This window comes from Antechinus flavipes, chromosome 2, assembly GCF_016432865.1.
Source record: "Antechinus flavipes isolate AdamAnt ecotype Samford, QLD, Australia chromosome 2, AdamAnt_v2, whole genome shotgun sequence".
Taxonomy (NCBI): Eukaryota; Metazoa; Chordata; class Mammalia; order Dasyuromorphia; family Dasyuridae; genus Antechinus; species Antechinus flavipes.
The window spans coordinates 105507970-105526662 of record NC_067399.1 but is presented as its reverse complement, the minus strand read 5'-3'; positions in this window follow the sequence as shown (position 1 = coordinate 105526662).

Sequence of the window (18693 nt, the reverse complement as noted above, 5' to 3'; positions counted from 1 at the left end):
CAAACAAAACAAAGAAAGAAAGAACAAAGGAAGGAAAAAGAAAATAAGAGCCTAGCATAGGTCTTTGCACATAGTAAGTGCTTAATAAACGCTTGTTGACTATCTTTAGATGGAACTACAAATTAATGTCTTTGTCCAATATATAGTGCAATCATTCTTACATAGAGTATTAAAATCAAATTTACATTTTAGATTGTTTAAAAATTATGTGGTATTATGTCACCTTATGACCCCAAATCCTACATATATGACCATTGGACCAGTCCAATTGGTTGCACATCTGTTGATGGTAGGACTTCAAAGTGTAGTCTCAAAACCTTTCCAGTTAGATAAAACTTGATAAAGCTTGTTCTCTTTTAGCTTTGCCCTTGAGAAGTCCATAGTAATCTCTTTTGCAGATTCTAAAGCACTAATAGTATAATTATGATTATTTGAATCATGTTTGTCTATTTGTTATCACTCTATAAGCAGCCATTCATCTGTGTAGGTGTTTTATATACTTGATTACATAATTAATTATTGACAAAACTATGTTCTTGATTTCTGTGTTGCTTAGTGTAACAGGATAATTACCAATGTCTTAATGGTCAATTAACTAGAGGAAAGAACAATTTCATTAATTAAGTTAATAATAACTAATACATACTAAGAATATCTTAAAATGGAATTTGGAGGTTTTCTTAAATGCATAGTAACTTAGAAAAATAATAAAAGAAATTAATTAAAGCCTGTTGAAACATCCTTAGATTTTTGGCAACATCACAAAATTAAGATTAGCATGATAATGCAGGTGAATGCTACAAAAATACAATTCCACCCTTCTGCTACTTGGTTGGAGAGAAAAGGAACTCTCTACATTGGGCACCTGATTACATTGATGTTAAATCTTTTGTAAAGTACTAAGTGACTTACATGCAATAATGCATGGATGTTGGAGGTGGTAGTCCAAGAAGATCCCTGATACCAAAGAGTATGGAATACTCTGAATTAAACCAGCTATGTGACTCTCATAACTGTTATTTGTGGTGCTTATCATCACAATTTCCACAAGTGATGAACAAAAATAACAGACATTTTATTTAAAATGAATACAAAGTAACAAATATAACAGACAATCTAATTTATGGTTTTTTTCTATTTAGGAAAAAAATGTTAAACATCAAGAAGGTTTCAAATAAATGTTATAACAAGTTGGGATTTGAAAGGAAACTAAAATCATATAATACATTTATAGTTCCAACATATTTCAATAACATCATTGTTATCATTGCAAATAATCATAACAATGGTCATTTTTAATTTCATAATATGTTTAGATTATATCATCTTTATTATTAATTTTCTCTTTTTATTATTGATAAGAAATCAAATCACTAAAAAAATAAGTAGAGCAAGAAAGTTTATAAAACTTTGGTTTCCATTTCAGACTTCCAGGTTTCAAAATAATTACCAAAAATAATAACTCAAATGAGTTTGACAAAACAGTTATGAAATCATTTTAAACTATCAACATTATATATTCAATTATAAAATAAAACAATATAATAAAATATTAAAAAAAAAAGAAAAAAATTAAAACATTACAAAGTCATAAATGTGTTTCCCTTCTTAAGATCAGTTGAATATACTTTGGGATAAGACCTTTTAATTTCCCTTACTCCTAATGGAGGAAAAAATAGGGGAAAAATGATAGAAAAAAGTGCTTTTGACTGCCATAAGATCAAACTTTACTATCCAGAAAGTAGAACCAAAAAGAGAAAGAAGTCAACCACATAGGCTTTCCCTTCCTATCTAAAGCAGCATACTTAGACTATCCATTGTCTAAGAAGATAATATTCCCTTTCCAAGATTTTTACTAGGAGCTAGCAGACTAATTAATTAATAGATTGTATTGGGAATTGTTCTTTAGCATGGTTAGGTTTGTCATCCTTTTAGTTTTCATATACTGGTGAGATTTCTCTGATATTCTAATATTATTTGGATGACACAATATAATTCAGATCTGCTCGATTATGAGAGCTTTTATGTTGCATCTTAAAGTTTATCACATCTAAAGAAAAATGAAGGTATCACTATTTCCAAGATATAGGTCAGTTTTCAGCCACTTATCACTGATATCTATCTATCTATCTATCTATCTATCTATCTATCTATCCATCTATCTATCTAGAGATTTAGATATTATATATATATATAAATAGATATAGATATGTCAGTATATATACACTAAATTGATAGAGGAGGTAGATATCTCTTCTATCAATATAGTAATTGATGTTAGAGATATCCTCTATCAATTGATAGAGGACATACATGCATATATATATATATATATATATATATATATATATATATATATATATATATATATATATATATGTCCTTTATCAATTTAGTGTAATTAATTGAGAATCATCAGTTACAATGATGAAAGTACATATTGACTCTGGTAGACTCTTGGTTTATTAATATTTAGAAAACCCAGCAATGATTTCCATCTAGTCAATTTAAGGTATCATAAATAACACTTTCATTAAACATATTGTTTTGAGTGAAGTAAAAGAATCATATTACAATGGAAAGAACTTATTTTGAGTAAGAAGCTTCCAAATCCCAGTTCTTTTACTCACTATATAACTTTTGGTGCTTTCTAGACTTGTTTCCTTATCAATAAAATGAGAGAGTTGGAATATGTAAATTTAAAACATTTTTTAAAATTCTTTTACTAAGAAATGGTAAAATACTAGGTCTTGCTCCCATTCCCCTTCAAAGAGTTAGAAGTTTTGTAAATGTCAGTTGTAAGTAATAATATTACCAAGGATAGCTGCTGTTTTAGCAGACTTTTAAATTATAATCCCTGTTAAGGAGCTTTAGTGATTCCAAATGTCATGTTCATTATTTCATGGGTAAACAGGCAAATTCTTAACACACATAGTTTCAGACAACCATGGTTTCAGGCCTATAAAGTTTAGCTGACTATCATGAAAGCAGGATAAAGACATGGAAAAGGTGGTGGAGATTTGTATAGGAGTCTTCCAAGGACATCAAAATTCATTTACTAGGTAATCCCATTTTCTGACTATGAGTTGTTGTTTTTTATTGACAAGGAAAAAAAATGTGCAAGAGAGAAATGAGAAAAGCCATTGTGTAGGGAAAGTGTTGGATCTGAGGTCAGTTTCCCATCATGTCCTTACCCCAGTAATACTCATTATTTATTTTACCACTGGCAAATTATTTAGCTTCTCTGGACTACAGTTTCCTCATTCATAATAAAAGGTGAGTTGCCTCAGAAATTCATTTTATATCTAATTCTCTGAATGTCTTTCTGCCTCTCTCTTTGTCTCTATCTCTCTGTCTGTCGCTATCTCTGTCTCTATTTTTCTGAATCTGTCTCTGTTTCTCTGTCTCTGTCTCTGTGTCTATGTCTGTCTGTCTGTCTCTCTGTGTGTGTCTCTGTCTGTGTCTGTGTGTGTCTGTGTCTATATGTATGTCTCTTTCCCCACTCTGGTGCCACATGTCTCTGTGTCTGTTTCTGTCTGTTTTTCTTCTTCTTTTCCTCCCTCCAACCTTATTTCATAGTTTAACTACAAACCCTGATGGTTGTTATGTAGCTCAAGTTTGGCTGTTATCCGTGTCATTCTATATGAATTAAAGAAGAGGAGCACTTAAAGTTCCACAATTCTGGGCATTTGTATGCATACCAGTCAATGATTCCAAACAAAAAAGGCTATAAAAAAAGAAGAAATAGCCTATCTTCAAGGGAATTCTGAGCATAATAATGTATTTTCTATAGTACCTAAGGAACAGATGTTGAGAGATAAATGGGAATCTCTGAAAAAGCAAGTACATCTATCAAGTGGAACCAGTTATCAGCATGTAAAGTATGCTGCCCTTTTATTTTTAGTGTGAACTATAGAGCAGTTCCCTGAAATAGCAGGAACACTATCATAAATATATTTGTAATTATTGAGTTTTCTCAGCATGTGACCAAAGATATCTGCATGATCACTGCAAGAGCTAGAGAATGGATAATAATCAGGCTATTGTTGCTTTTGAAAATTTTCTTGCCATTGAAAAATCAATCCAGATTCTGAAGTTAAATAAGACAGAAGCCATATATTATGGAAGAAGAGGTTTATATTCATGTTGAGCTTGATGAAAATGAATGAGGATAATTTGAAAGGGCTAAAGGGATGGGCTAAAAATTAGTATAAAGATGTTAATTGAGAAGAAATAAAAGACAGTCATACTTCTTCTCACATCAGGGTTGAGAATAAGAAACATTTTTCAGATCTTTCAGTGGTAGTCTTTCATAAAATATGTTTTCTCTGAACATATTGGGGCTCAAAAAAGGAAAGAAAAACAGCTTTTAGAAAACTACTATAGTTCTACTTGTTATTCAGTCATATAGAACTCTTCATAACCCTGTAAGCAATAGCACATCAATACTGGGGTTTTCCTGGCAAAGATGCTGGAGTGGATTGTCATTTCTTTTTCCAGTTGATTTAGTCAAACAGAGGTAAAGTGACTTGCCCAATTCACACAACCAGTGAGTATCTAAATGAAGAATTTGAATGCAGCTCTTTCTGATTCCAGGACCAACATTCTATTAACTAAGTCATTTAGTGTGCTGAGGAAGGACACTGGGCATAAGGTAAACTATAAAATGTTACAACATATAAATCTTTCTTGATTGTTGCCCTCAATTGGTAATCCAAGTTGAAATGAAAAATATTCAGAAGATGTTACATTTCTTAGAATTCTTACTAGATTTTTGAAAGTCCAGTCTTGTAAATACATATTTTTGAAAGCACATTTTGAAATTACAGTTATTTAGTAAATATAATTTAGTATATATATATGTATATGTGTGTATATATATGTTATATATAAATGGCCTAGGCTATGTCATGATAATACAATATAAAAATGTCTTACCTTCAAGATTTTATGGCTTATAAGTATAAGCTAAGGGCTTCATTTATAGGTAGAATGTCCTATGGAACATAGAAAAGTGAAAGACAAGGTCCCTGATACCAAATAGTATGGAATACTCTAATTAAACCATCTACATTCAATAGTAAAATATTTAGACTTTGAAAAGTTTCCAAATGACAGAAAGTTAATAAGAACCTATCAATTATATCTTTCAGGGACTTCTGGCCAAGATAGCTGAGAGGAGGCACACAGCTGTGTAAGCTCCAGGTTTTCTCTCAGAATTCATTTCATGACAAGCCTCTGAATTAATGCTTGACTGAAAGAAAAAAAAAAACATGAATAGTTTCCAAGAGAAGACATCCTTGAAATTAGCCAGGAAAGTTTGTCTTTGATTCTTCTCTGACAAAGTGAGCAAAAAATTGACAAGGACCTTAACCATTGACAACTTCTATATAGATAGAGAGCAGACTCTAACCCTAAGGAGACTAAAAATAGACTTTCACCAGGTGAATCCCCAAAGGAGGAGATCATCTGTTCCTCAGCACAGATGAATCTCATAGAAGAAATTAAAAAGGCTTTCACAAGAGAGCTAGAAGAAAAATGGGAAAAGGAGAGGGAGGCTTGGCAAGAGAGTCTGGAGAAATCATCCCACTCATTTACAGACAGAGTGGATAAAGAAATCAAATCCTTGAAAAATAGGATTAGTGAACTGGAAACAGGAAATAGCTCTCTAAAAAACAAAATTGGCAAAAATCCATAGAACAAAACAACTCAATTGGACAATTAGAAAAAGATATAAAAAAAGTGAGTGAAGAAAATACCTCACTGAAAATCAGAATCAAACAAATGGAATTGAATGACTCAAGGAGACAACAAGAATCAGTCAAGCAAAACCAAAAAAAAATCAGTGGAAAAAAATGTGAAATACCTTCTTGGGAAAGCAACAGACCTGGAAAATAGATCCAGGAGAGACAATCTGAGAATTATTGGACTCCCAGAAAAATATGATGAAAAAAGGGCCTGGACACTATTTTCCAGGAAATTATCAAAGAGAACTCCCCAGAAGTCATAGAAACAGAGGGTAAAATAAACATTGAAAGAATTCATTGATCACCTACTGAAAGGGATCCTAAAATCAAAACACCAAGAAATATAGTGGCCAAATGCCAGAACCCTCAGATGAGGGAAAAATACTGCAAGTGGCTATAAAAACCCAATTCAAATATAAAGGAGCCACAATAAGGATCACCCAGGATCTAGCAGCATCCACATTAAAAGATCAACGGGCCTGGAATATGGTATTCCGAAAGGCTAAGGAACTTGGGTATGCAACCAAAAATAACTTACCCAGCCAGAATGATCATCTTTTTCCAGGGAAGAAGATGGATATTCAATAAAATAAGTGAATTTCATCTATTTCTGATGAAAAAAAAAAACAGAACTTAAGAAAAAGTTTGAGCTACAAATATAGAACTCAAGAGAAACCTAAAAAGGTAAAAAGAAATCTTGGGAACTATATTTCTTCTATAAAGATGTATAAAGAATACATGTATATCTTGTTCTAGAAACTAGAGGTGGAAAGGACATTGTACCAGAAAAAGGGTAAAGTGGGGGTACTACATCTCATGAAGAGGCAAAGGAAACCTATTATATCTGAGAGAAAGAATGGAGGGGGATGAATATAGTGAGTATCTTACTGCCATCAGAATTGGCTTTAAGAGAAAAAATTTAGACATATTCAATTTATGGTGAAACTTCTCCCACCTCATTGAAAAGTGAGAAGGAAAAAGTGAAAATGGAAGGAATAAGCTAAGTGGAAGGGAATACAGAAACTGTGAGGGAAAGGAGTAAGAAAGGGGGAGGAACTCTAAGGTGAGGGAGGGATACTAAAAAGGGAGGGCTGTGAGAAGCAAGTGGTGCTCACAAGCTTAATACTGGGAAGGGGGGAAGGGGGAAAGAAGGGAGAAAATCATAAATAGGGGTTAACAAGATGGCAAGTAATACAGAATTGGTCATTTTAACCATAAATGTGAATGGGGTAAACACCCCCATAAAGAAGAAGTGGTTAGCAGAATGGATTAAAAGCCAGAATCCTACAATATGTTGTTTACAGGAAATACACCTGAAGCAGGGAGATACATGCAGAGTAAAGGTAAAAGGTTGGAGCAAAATCTACTATGCTTCAGGTGAAGTCAAAAAGTAGGAGTAGCCATCCTGATCTCAGATCAAGCAAAAGCAAAAATTGATATAATTAAAAGAGATAAGGAAGGGCACTATATCTTGCCAAATAACTAAAAGACAAGAAAAGGCAAAGAAATTGGCATTTTACTTAGCCAATAATTAAAGTACATTCTACTTTATAACAAATGTATCTGTTTGAGATTGACAGATTATTTTGAAGTGTTTTAGAAAAAATAACAAATGGGGGGGGGGGCAGAGCCAAGATAGTGGAGAGGACCCAGGATTCATTCTGGGCTCTCCTTCTACCTTCACTATGGAGTGCAAAATTCAGCCTCTGAAATAGTGCTTGACTGGTAGAATCCATGAATATTGGGAGTACATCAAATTACCATCTGAAGATAATCTGAAAGATCCCCAGTAAAGGTTTTTCCTAATTGGGTAGGAGGAGGCCAGCACAGGTAGTGAGACAGAACACAGAGGGTAGCACAGTGAGTGGACCATGGGCAGGGTGCAGTCTCCGTGGGGGGAGAATTTGCAGGGAGGACTCTACCACATACTGGCTGTTCAGCTTTGGTTACAAAGCAGTAGATCAGCAGATAAGTTACACAATTGCAAAAAGTAGACTGTACCCCAAAATGCCTGAGTTTCACAGGGCCTGGCTACACCCACCCAGCACTGGGAGTGATTTAGCACAATCACAGCACAGCCAGTCACCCCAGGGCATCCACTCTTCCGCAGAGACAGCTGCTCTCTGCAGCCTGCTCACAGGAAAGCTACTGTCCATCATTGTATGTCTCTGCTCTGTAGAGGAAGCTGGGAACTGCCTTGCCCTAAAGGCATACCCCAGGGTTTTTTTTTTAAATGAGTAAAAAAAGCAAAGCTAGCTTGAATTATAGATAGCTTCTATATGTAAGAAAACAGATTTCCAACCATGAAGAGACTAATAGTCGACAGTCTTCAGACAAAACCCCAAAGGGGAATATAATCTGATCCTCACCATACAAGGCTCTCCTAGAAATTTAAAAGATCTTAAAAGAGAGCTAGAAGAAAAATGGGGAAAGGAAAGAGAAGCTCTGCAAGACAGTACACAAAAGGCATACTCATCATTAAAAGAAAGATTTGAAAAAGAAAACAACTCCCTGAAATATGAAATGGAAAAAGTAAAGAACTCCCAGGGAAACAGATTTTGTGAATTGGAAAAAAATAAAGAACTACCAGGAAAGTAGGATTTGTGAATTAGAAAAAGAAAATAACTCATTAAAAAATTGTGAAATGGAAAAAAATTCCATAGAGCAAAAAAACTCATAAAACATAAAAAATTCAATTGAACATGCACAAAAAGAAATAGAAAAATGAATGAAGAAAATAATTAAAAATAACTCATTAAAAATCAGAACTGAACAAATGGAAATCAATGATTCGCTGAGACATCAAGAATCAGTCAAGTAAAACTGAAAAAAAATGAAAAAATAGAAAAAAAATGTTCAATATCTACTTGGAAAAATAACAGACCTGGAAAATAGATCTAGGAGAGATAATCTAATGATTGTTGAGCTCCCTGAAAACCATGATGGAAAAAAGAGCCTAAATACTATTTTTCAGGAAATTGTCAAACAGAACTGCCCAGATGTCATAGAATCAGAAGGTAAAATAGGCATTGAAAGAATTCATTGAACACTTTCTGAAAAAGATCCCCAAATAAAAACTATTTCAATGACCTAGAAAAAATAACAACAAAATTCATATGGAAGAACAAAAGGTCAAGACTTTCAAGGGAACTAATGAAAAAAAAAAAAATCAAAGGAAGGTAGTTTAGCTGTACCAGATCTAAAACTGTATTATAAAGCAGCGATCACCAAAATCATTTGGTTTTGGCTAAGAAGCAGATTACTTGATCAGTGGAATAAGGAAGGTTCACAGGACAAAATAGTCAATAACTATAATAATCTAGTGTTTGACAAACCCAAAGACCCCAGCTTTTGGGATAAGAATTCACTGTTTGACAAAAACTGCTGGGAAAATTGGAAATGAGTATGGCAGAGACTAGGCATTGACCCACACCTAACACCATACATCAAGATAAGACCAATATGAGTTCATGACCTAGGCATAAAGAATGAGGTTACAAATAAATTAGAAGAACATAGTTTACCTCTCAGACCTGTGGAAGAGGAAGGAATTTATGACCAAAGAAGAACTAGAGATCATTACTGATCACAAAATAGAAAATTTTGATTATATGAAATTGAAAAGTTTTTGTACAAACAAAACTAATACAGACAAGATTAGAAGGGAAGCAATGAATTTTAAATTTAAGGGTTCTGATAAAGGCCTCGTTTCTAAAATATATAGAAAATTGACTCTAATTTATAAGAAATCAAGCCATTCTCCAATTGATAGATGGTGAAAGGATATGAACAGACAATTCTCAGATGAAGAAATTGAAACTATTTATAGCCATATTAAAAGATGCTCCAAGTCATTATTAATCAGAAAAATGCAAATTAAGACAACTCTGAGATACCATTACACATCTGTCAGATTGGCTAAAATTACAGGGAAAAAATAATGCGGAATGTTGGAGGGGATGTGGGACAACTGGGACACTGATACATTATTGGTGGAATTGTGAATACATCCAGCCATTCTGAAAAGCAATTTGAAACTATGCTCAAAAACTGTGCATACCCTTTGATTCAACAATGTTACTACTGAGCTTATATCCCAAAGAGATTTTAAAGAAGGAAAAGGGCCCTGTATGTGCAAGAATGTTTGTGACAGCCCTTTTTGTAGTGGCTAGAAACAGGAAATTGAATGGGTGCCCATCAATTGGAGAATGGCTCAATAAATTGTGGTATATGAATATTATGGAATATTATTTTTCAGGAAGAAATGACCAATAGGATGATTTCAGAAAGGCCTGGAGAGATTTGCATGAACTGATGCTAAGTGAAATAAGCAGAACCAGTAGATTGTTATATACTTCAACAACAGTACTATATGATGATCAATTTTGATGGATTTGGACCTCTTCAACAATGTGATGAACCAAATCAGTTCCAACAGAACAGTAATAAATTGAACCAGCTACTCCCAGCAAAAGAACTCTGGGAGATGACTATGAACCACTACATAGAATTCCCAATCGCTTTATTTTTGTCCACCTGCATTTTTGATTTCCTTCACAGGCTAATTGTGCACTATTTCAAAGTCCAATTCTTTTTGTACAGCAAAATAACTGTATGGACATGTATACATATATTGTATTTAACTTATACTTTAACATATTTTACATGTATTGGTCAACATGCCATCTCGGGGAGGAGGGAGGGGAAAGAGAGGAAAAATTGGAACAAAAGGTTTTGCAATTATCAATGCTGAAAACTTACCCATGCATATATCTTGTAAATGAAAAGCTATAATAAAAAATAAAATAAATAAATGATTTTTCATGTTCAAAAATAAAAAAAAATTCACTAATGAACCAATTTGGCCCTGTAGATTTGGTGATCAATTTTTTTCTAAGATGTTTCTTTATTTAGTTATTTAGTTTCTACTTCCCAATATGTTCATCTAATTAATTTATATTTTCATAAATATTCATCAGTTCATTCAGGTTGTCAGTGGATTTTTGCATCTCTTTTTCCATTTGGCCAATTCTCCTTTTTAAACAATTTTCCAAGTTGTTGACTGTTTTTATTTTTAATATAATTTTAATATATATAATATAATTTATTTTTAATATAATTTAAGAAATTTATCATCTAATCCTCACAGCTAGTCTGTCAAGATGTTAATATAATGTTTGTTTTATAATTGAGGAAACAGAAGGTAAAGGACTTGCCCATGGTGACACAACTAAATTGCATCACTCTCATTTCTTGCTCTCATCTCTCTCTCTCTCTCTCTCTCTCTCTCTCTCTCTCTCTCTCATTCTCTCTCTCTCTTTTTCTCTCACTCTCTTTTTTTCCTTTCTCTCTCTCTCTCTCTCTCTCTCTGCCTGTGTGTGTGTGTTTCCCTTTTTCCTTTCTTTTAAATTTGAGCTCTATTCTTCACGTAGAAGTGCTGTCTCAAACTTCTTTTGTCAATGACTATAGACTCTGGCTGTTTATCTGATTTTTTTTAATAGTATATATATATATATATATATATTTAGTATATAATAGTATATATAATATATTAATAGTATATATAATAGTAGTCAATGGGTAGAGCATGGGAACTAGAGACAAGACTGAAATCAAATCCTTTGGGAAGGATCTTTATTTTATGTAAGACATCACAAGAAAAGGCACCAATTAGTTCTTTTATTTTTCTCATCTAATTCATGTTCGGAATTTCAATTTTACTAGAATCTTTTAACAAGATATATTTGTACTTGTGTTGTATAGAGTGTTATCGAAAGTAAATGATTAAAACTGCTGTACAATGGTTCTAATTAATTGTGTCACAAAAACAGGATGTAGAGATGGAAATATTCATGGAAAAATGCAATACTTATAGCATGCCATAAGTTATATTTCCTTCACAGTTATTTAACAGACTGCATATTCTAGCTGCCATGATCATATCAGGAAAAATTAATGAGACTGCAAGTATATTAGCTCTTTGTTTCCACATTAAAATTATATGGAGAGGCAGTTAAGTGCAAAGAAGAGGTCAACTAATTCAAATCAGTAAATCTGTTTTTATTGTGTTGGGTTTTGCTTTTGTTTTTTGTTGTTCTCAGTAGTCAATGGGTAGAGCATGGGAACTAGAGACAAGACTGAAATCAAATCCATTATCAGATATTTACTAGCTGAGGGAACCTAAACAATTAACCTACCAAGATCAGCTTACTTAAGTGAAAATAGGGATTAATAATAGTAGCTATTTCCAGGTTGTTGAGGATCCAATGAAATAATATTTGTAAATCACTTAACATGGACCTGTAGCATTTTAAGTGCTTCATAGATGCTTGCTTCTTTTGTATTTCCTAATCCTATTATACACATATTGATTATGTCATACAGAAGATATCATTCTGAACCTAGAATCAGAAAGTCCTGAGGTTCATTTTTCCTTCATTCCCTACTTTTTTCCTTTCAATCCCTACTTCTTTACTTTTTTTGAAAGACACTTGGGGATAAATGACTTCCAGCTAGGAAGTATTATGTATCTAAGGCCAGATTTGAACTCAGGTTCTCTTGACTTCTGGGCCAATGTTCTATTCAATGTGCCATCTAGCTTCTCCCTTCTTTTTTATTTGTAAAGTGGAAATCAAGGCAGCACTGTTCTTCTTAATGGGGAAAAATTGTCTCCAAATGCTCATGCTTCTAGCTGTTGAATAAGGGAACACTTTCTCTTCTTGTTTAAATTGTCATAATGTTAGTAATTTCCATTTTTGTGGTCTATTTAGTGTCCCATTTTCCCCATTGTTATGCTTTTTGTTGGTGATGTTTTTATTTAAAATGTGACCCAAGGATAGTAGGAGGGTTCTTTCTTATTCCTACATGCAAAAAGGCTGTGATGTGCCTTGTGAAGAAAATATGTGTATTAGATAAGCTTCATTTAGGCATGAAAAATAGTGATGTTGGCAGTGAGTTCAATATTAATGAATCAACAATATGATATATCTAGAGGGTGAAAAGAAGAGGAAATCTGCTAATATGCAGTTGAGAACACTCCAAAAGGCACAAAAGTTAATATGACCAGAGGGTGAGGAAATTAACCTTATATATCCCCTAAGAATAATAGTTTAATATTCACAATTTCAGGATTTGACTATGACTTTAAGAAGAACATAATCACTGAGAATAATGAAAATTGAATATGTATCTAGTACCTATGTCAGTATAGATAATTGTTTCAATTTTCATGTGCATGTATAAGAATACATGTAAACACATAGATAGATGGATACATGCATACATACATACATATATACCTAGATAGATATGGTGATAATGCCAATAAGTTCTAACAAAAGACAGAGGATTGATCTTCCAATTTTTACCACAAGAAAAAAAAAAAAAGAGCTTCTTAGGATGGGATGATATCAGTGAATGAGGACCCAGAATTGAAATATCTGAGTGCATATGTGAATAGGTAAATTGGTTTGTATAGGTTACATAGGATTTGCTTTCTAAGTATTCAAAAAGCTATAATAAGTGTAAAGGGCTGAAACTCTTGAGTTGATGCACTGAGGTCAGTTCCAGCACTTAAGGCTAATTACCAATTAGACAATACTCTATAAGCATATGCTTGGAAAATGGCCCTTCCCACTATTCTGTGCTGGCTCAATAATTGGTGTATACAGAGAATTGTAGGAGGGACTAGAGGGTGGAGTAAGACTAGCCAGGGTCACTTCTGGGCAGGAGAGGAAGAAGGAAGGTTGCAGAGATTCTGCTTCCATCCAATTCAATCCTACCTCTAAAGATCAAGAATAAAGACTAAGGACTTTTGCTTATCCTGACTGCAGTTGATTCTAAGGAATCCAGGGTGCTTACGTGGTCATCACAAATAAGACTTCTGTTTTCTGCCCATTTGGTATAATTTTATAATAACTTGTTCTAATTTATCCAAAAGGGTAACTGTTTTATTCTATTCTCTAAAACTATTGATAAGTTATCATGATGTGCCCTAGGGTTACATACATGGATAAGAGCCATACTTTTCCTATGTTACATATAAATTTATCTTTTCTAATATTGAAAATGTACCTTTGAATCTAGAACTCTTTTTAACTTTTTTTTTTGCATATAGTTGACATTTATATGTGGAATCATAAAATCATATATTTGGGCTAGATGGGACAACAGAGACTTTCACAAAATAAATAGAAGACAAGATGAGATGAAGCCCAATGTGGCATTTTTATTTTTCTTCAGTGATGGTGCCATTACTGTGACTTGTAATAATACAGAAGTTATTAAGAGGTTGAATAACCTCTTGAGAGCTAGATGACCCAGGCAAAAAAAAGTTAATGATCCCCATTAAAGTGGTATAATTATGGTACAATTAATCTTCCTTCATTCTTTCTTTCATTTCTTTTTTTCCTTTCCTTATTTCATTTTTCCCCAGATTTCATGTTGCATCTAAATGAGTATCTTAAAGAATCATCCAGTGATCTAGTACAGATAATATAAATAAAAAATTACTTGAGACAAGAGATGCAAATGAAGAGGTTTGATTGTTTTCAGGAAAATTAAAAACATTTTTATTGATTACAAACATGTAATGACACTAAAAACCCACCCTTTTAGTATGGACATTTCATCATTCGGTGCTTTGTAGTGATAGTTAGAACACTAGTGCCTCCAAAGAACTAACAATGAGAATGATTCAAAGGGCAATGAAAAACGAATCAAAGCAATAAGAAGAATGCAACAAATAATAAACGAGGAATGCTGAAAACAACAACCACAGCAGCAGCAAAGACAGTAGTTAATGATAGCATTTCTATAGTGTTTTAAGATTTTAAGAGTGTTTTAGGGGACTTCCGGTTAAGATGGCGGAGAGGAGGCTCACAGCTGCATAAGCTCCACGCTTTCTCTCACTATCCATTTCATTACAAGCCTCTGAATCAATGCTTGACTGAAAAAAAACCCACAAATAGTTACCAAGAGAAGCCATCCTTGAGATCCGCCAAGAAAGGTCTGTCTTTACTGGAGGGCTGGGGCGGTTTTAGATCGGGCGCAGGCGGCGGGCAGCGGCAGTGAGGGCACAGGAGCAGACTGGAGAGGGGGTGGGGAGTGATCGCAGCCGTCTCTGCGGGGTGAGCTTCGCTACAGGTTTGGATACTTTCCTCCGGCAGCAAGTCAACAGCCCAGCAGAGAAGCTAAAAACACCGGGGCTGAAGAATACAACCCCAAACAGCTGGAGTCTCTCAGGACCTGGCCGCCCCCCCCTTCCCCCCCTCAGTGACTCAGCACGCTCTGGGATCTCAGAGGGCAGGCGCAGCACAGTCCTGCTAGTGCCTCACTGCTGCCCCCTGCAGTCTGTAGAGGAAGCTCGATAACACACCCAGCCCCCCCCCAAAGAAAGACTCCAGTTTTTTCTGTTTTTCTTTGGTAGTTTGTCTCTGATTAATAGACAGAATGAGCAAGAAGCTGAAGAGGACTTTAACCCTTGACAGCTTCTATACAGATAGAGAGCAGACTCTAAATCCTGAGGAGACTAAAAACAGGCAGTCCCCAGGTGAATCCCCAAAGGAGGAGATTGTCTGTTCCTCAGCACAGATGAACCTCATAGAAGTGATTAAAAAGGCTCTGACAAGGGAGCTAGAAGAAAAATGGGAAAGCAGAGTGAGGCTTGGGAAAAGGAGAGGGAGGCTTGGCAAAAGAGCCTGGAGAAAGTTAAAGAGAGAGTGGATAAAGAAGTAAAATCCTTGAAAAATAGGATTAGTGAACTGGAAACAGAAAACAGCTCTCTAAAAAACAAAATTGGCGAAATGGAAAAAAATTCCACAGAACAAAAGAACTCAATTGGACAATTAGAGAAAGATTTTAAAAAAGTGAGTGAAGAGAATACTTCACTGAAAATCAGAATTGAACAAGTGGAATTGAATGACTCGAGGAGACAAGAAGAATCAGTCAAGCAAATCCAAAAAAATCAAACAATGGAGAAAAATGTGAAATAACTTCTGGGGAAGACAACAGACCTGGAAAACAGATCCAGGAGAGACAATCTGAGAATCATTGGACTCCCAGAAAAACATGATGAAAAAAAGAGCCTGGACACTGTCTTCCAGGAAATTATCAAAGAGAACTGCCCAGAAGTCATAGGAACAGAGGAAAAAATAAACATTGAAAGGATTCATCGATCACCCACTGAAAGGGATCCTAAAATCAAAACACCAAGGAATATAGTGGCCAAATGCCAGAACCCTCAGATGAAAGAAAAAATATTGCAAGGGGCTAGAAAAACCCAATTCAAGTATCAAGGAGCCACAATAAGGATCACCCAGGATCTGGCAGCATCCACATTAAAAGATCGAAGGGCCTGGAATATGATATTCCGAAAGGCTAAGGAACTTGGTATGCAACCAAAAATAACTTACCCAGCGAGAATGAGCATCTTTTTCCAGGGAAGAAGATGGACATTCAATGAAGTAAGCGAATTTCATCTATTTCTGATGAAAAAACCAGAACTTAACAAAAAGTTTGATCTACAAATATAGAACTCAAGAGAAATCTAAAAAGGTAAAGATTAATCTTGGGAACTATATTTTGACTATATAGATGTATAAAGAATACATGTATACCTTGTTCTAGAAATTGATGTGGAAAGGACATTGTACCAGAAAAAGGGTAAAGTGAGGGTAGTCCATCTCATGAAGAGGCATAGGAAACCTATTATATCTGAGAGAAAGAATGGAGGGGATGAATATAGTGGGTATCTTACTGCCTTCAGAATTGGCTTTAAGTGAAAAATCTTAAGACATATTCAATCTATGGTGAAACTTCTCCCATCTCATTGAAAAGTGAGAAGGGAAAAGTGGAAAGGGAAGGAATAAGGTAAGCGGAAGGGAATACGGGAACTGGGAGGGAAAGGGGTAAGATAGGGGGAGGAACTCTAAGGCAGGGGGAGGGACATTAAAAAGGGAGGGCTGTGAGAAGCAAGGGGTGCTCACAAGCTTAATACTTGGAAGGGGGGGAAAGGGGAAAGAAGGGAGGAAAGCATAAACCGGGGTTAACAAGATGGCAAGTAATACAGAATTGGTCATTCTAACCATAAACATGAACGGGGTAAACTCCCCCATAAAGAGGAAGCGGTTAGCAGAATGGATTAAAAGCCAGAATCCTACAATATGTTGTTTACAGGAAACACACCTGAAGCGGGGAGATACATGCAGGTTAAAGGTAAAAGGTTGGAGCAAAATCTACTATGCTTCAGGTGAAGTCAAAAAAGCAGGGGTAGCCATCCTGATCTCAGATCAAGCTAAAGCAAAAATTGACCTAATTAAAAGAGATAAGGAAAGACACTATATCTTGCTAAAGGGTAGCATGGATAATGAAGCACTATCTATATTAAACATATATGCACCAAGTGGGGTAGCATCTAAATTCTTAAAAGAGAAACTAAGAGAGCTGCAAGAAGAAATAGACAGTAAAACTATAATAGTGGGAGATCTTAACCTTGCACTCTCAGAATTAGATAAATCAAACCACAAAATAAATAAGAAAGAAGTCAAAGAGGTAAATAGAATACTAGAAAAGTTAGATATGATAGATCTCTGGAGAAAATGTAATGGAGACAGAAAGGAATACACTTTCTTTTCAGCAGTTCATGGAACCTATACAAAAATTGACCATATATTAGGACATAAAAACCTCAAACTCAAATGTAGTAAGGCAGAAATAGTAAATGCATCCTTTTCAGACCACGATGCAATGAAAATTACATTCAACAAAAAAGCAGGGGGAAGTAGACCAAAAAATAATTGGAAACTAAATAATCTCATACTAAAGAATGATTGGGTGAAACAGCAAATCATAGACATAATTAATAACTTCACCCAAGAAAACGATAATAATGAGACATCATACCAAAATGTATGGGATGCAGCCAAAGCGGTAATAAGGGGAAATTTCATATCTCTAGAGGCCTATTTGTATAAAATAGAGAAAGAGAAGGTCAATGAATTGGGTTTGCAATTAAAAATGCTAGAAAAGGAACAAATTAAAAACCCCCAGTCAAACACTAAACTTGAAATTCTAAAAGTAAAAGGTGAGATCAATAAAATTGAAAGTAAAAAAACTATTGAATTGATTAATAAAACTAAGAGTTGGTTCTATGAAAAAACCAACAAAATAGACAAACCCTTAGTAAATCTGATTAAAAAAAGGAAAGAGGAAAATCAAATTGTTAGTCTTAAAAATGAAAAGGGAGAACTCACCACTAACGAAGAGGAAATTAGAGCAATAATTAGGAGTTACTTTGCCCAACTTTATGCCAATAAATTCGACAACTTAAATGAAATAGAAAAATACCTCCAAAAATACAGCTTGCCCAAACTAACAGAGGAAGAAGTAAATATCCTAAACAGTCCCATCTCAGAAAAAGAAATAGAACAAACTATCAATCAACTCCCTAAGAAAAAATCCCCAGGACCAGATGGATTTACATGTGAATTCTACCAAACATTTAAAGAACAATTAACTCCAATGTTATATAAACTATTTGAAAAAATAGGGATTGAAGGAGTCCTACCAAACTCCTTTTATGACACAGATATGGTACTGATACCTAAACCAGGTAGGCTGAAAACAGAGAAAGAAAATTATAGACCAATCTCCCTAATGAATATTGATGCTAAAATCTTAAATAAAATATTAGCAAAAAGATTACAGAAAATTGTCACCAGGATAATACACTATGACCAAGTAGGATTTATACCAGGAATGCAGGGCTGGTTCAATATTAGGAAAACTATTAGCATAATTGACTATATCAATAACCAAACAAACAAAAACCACATGATCATCTCAATAGATGCAGAAAAAGCATTTGATAAAATCCAACATCCATTCCTAATAAAAACACTTGAGAGCATAGGAATAAATGGACTTTTCCTTAAAATAGTCAGGAGCA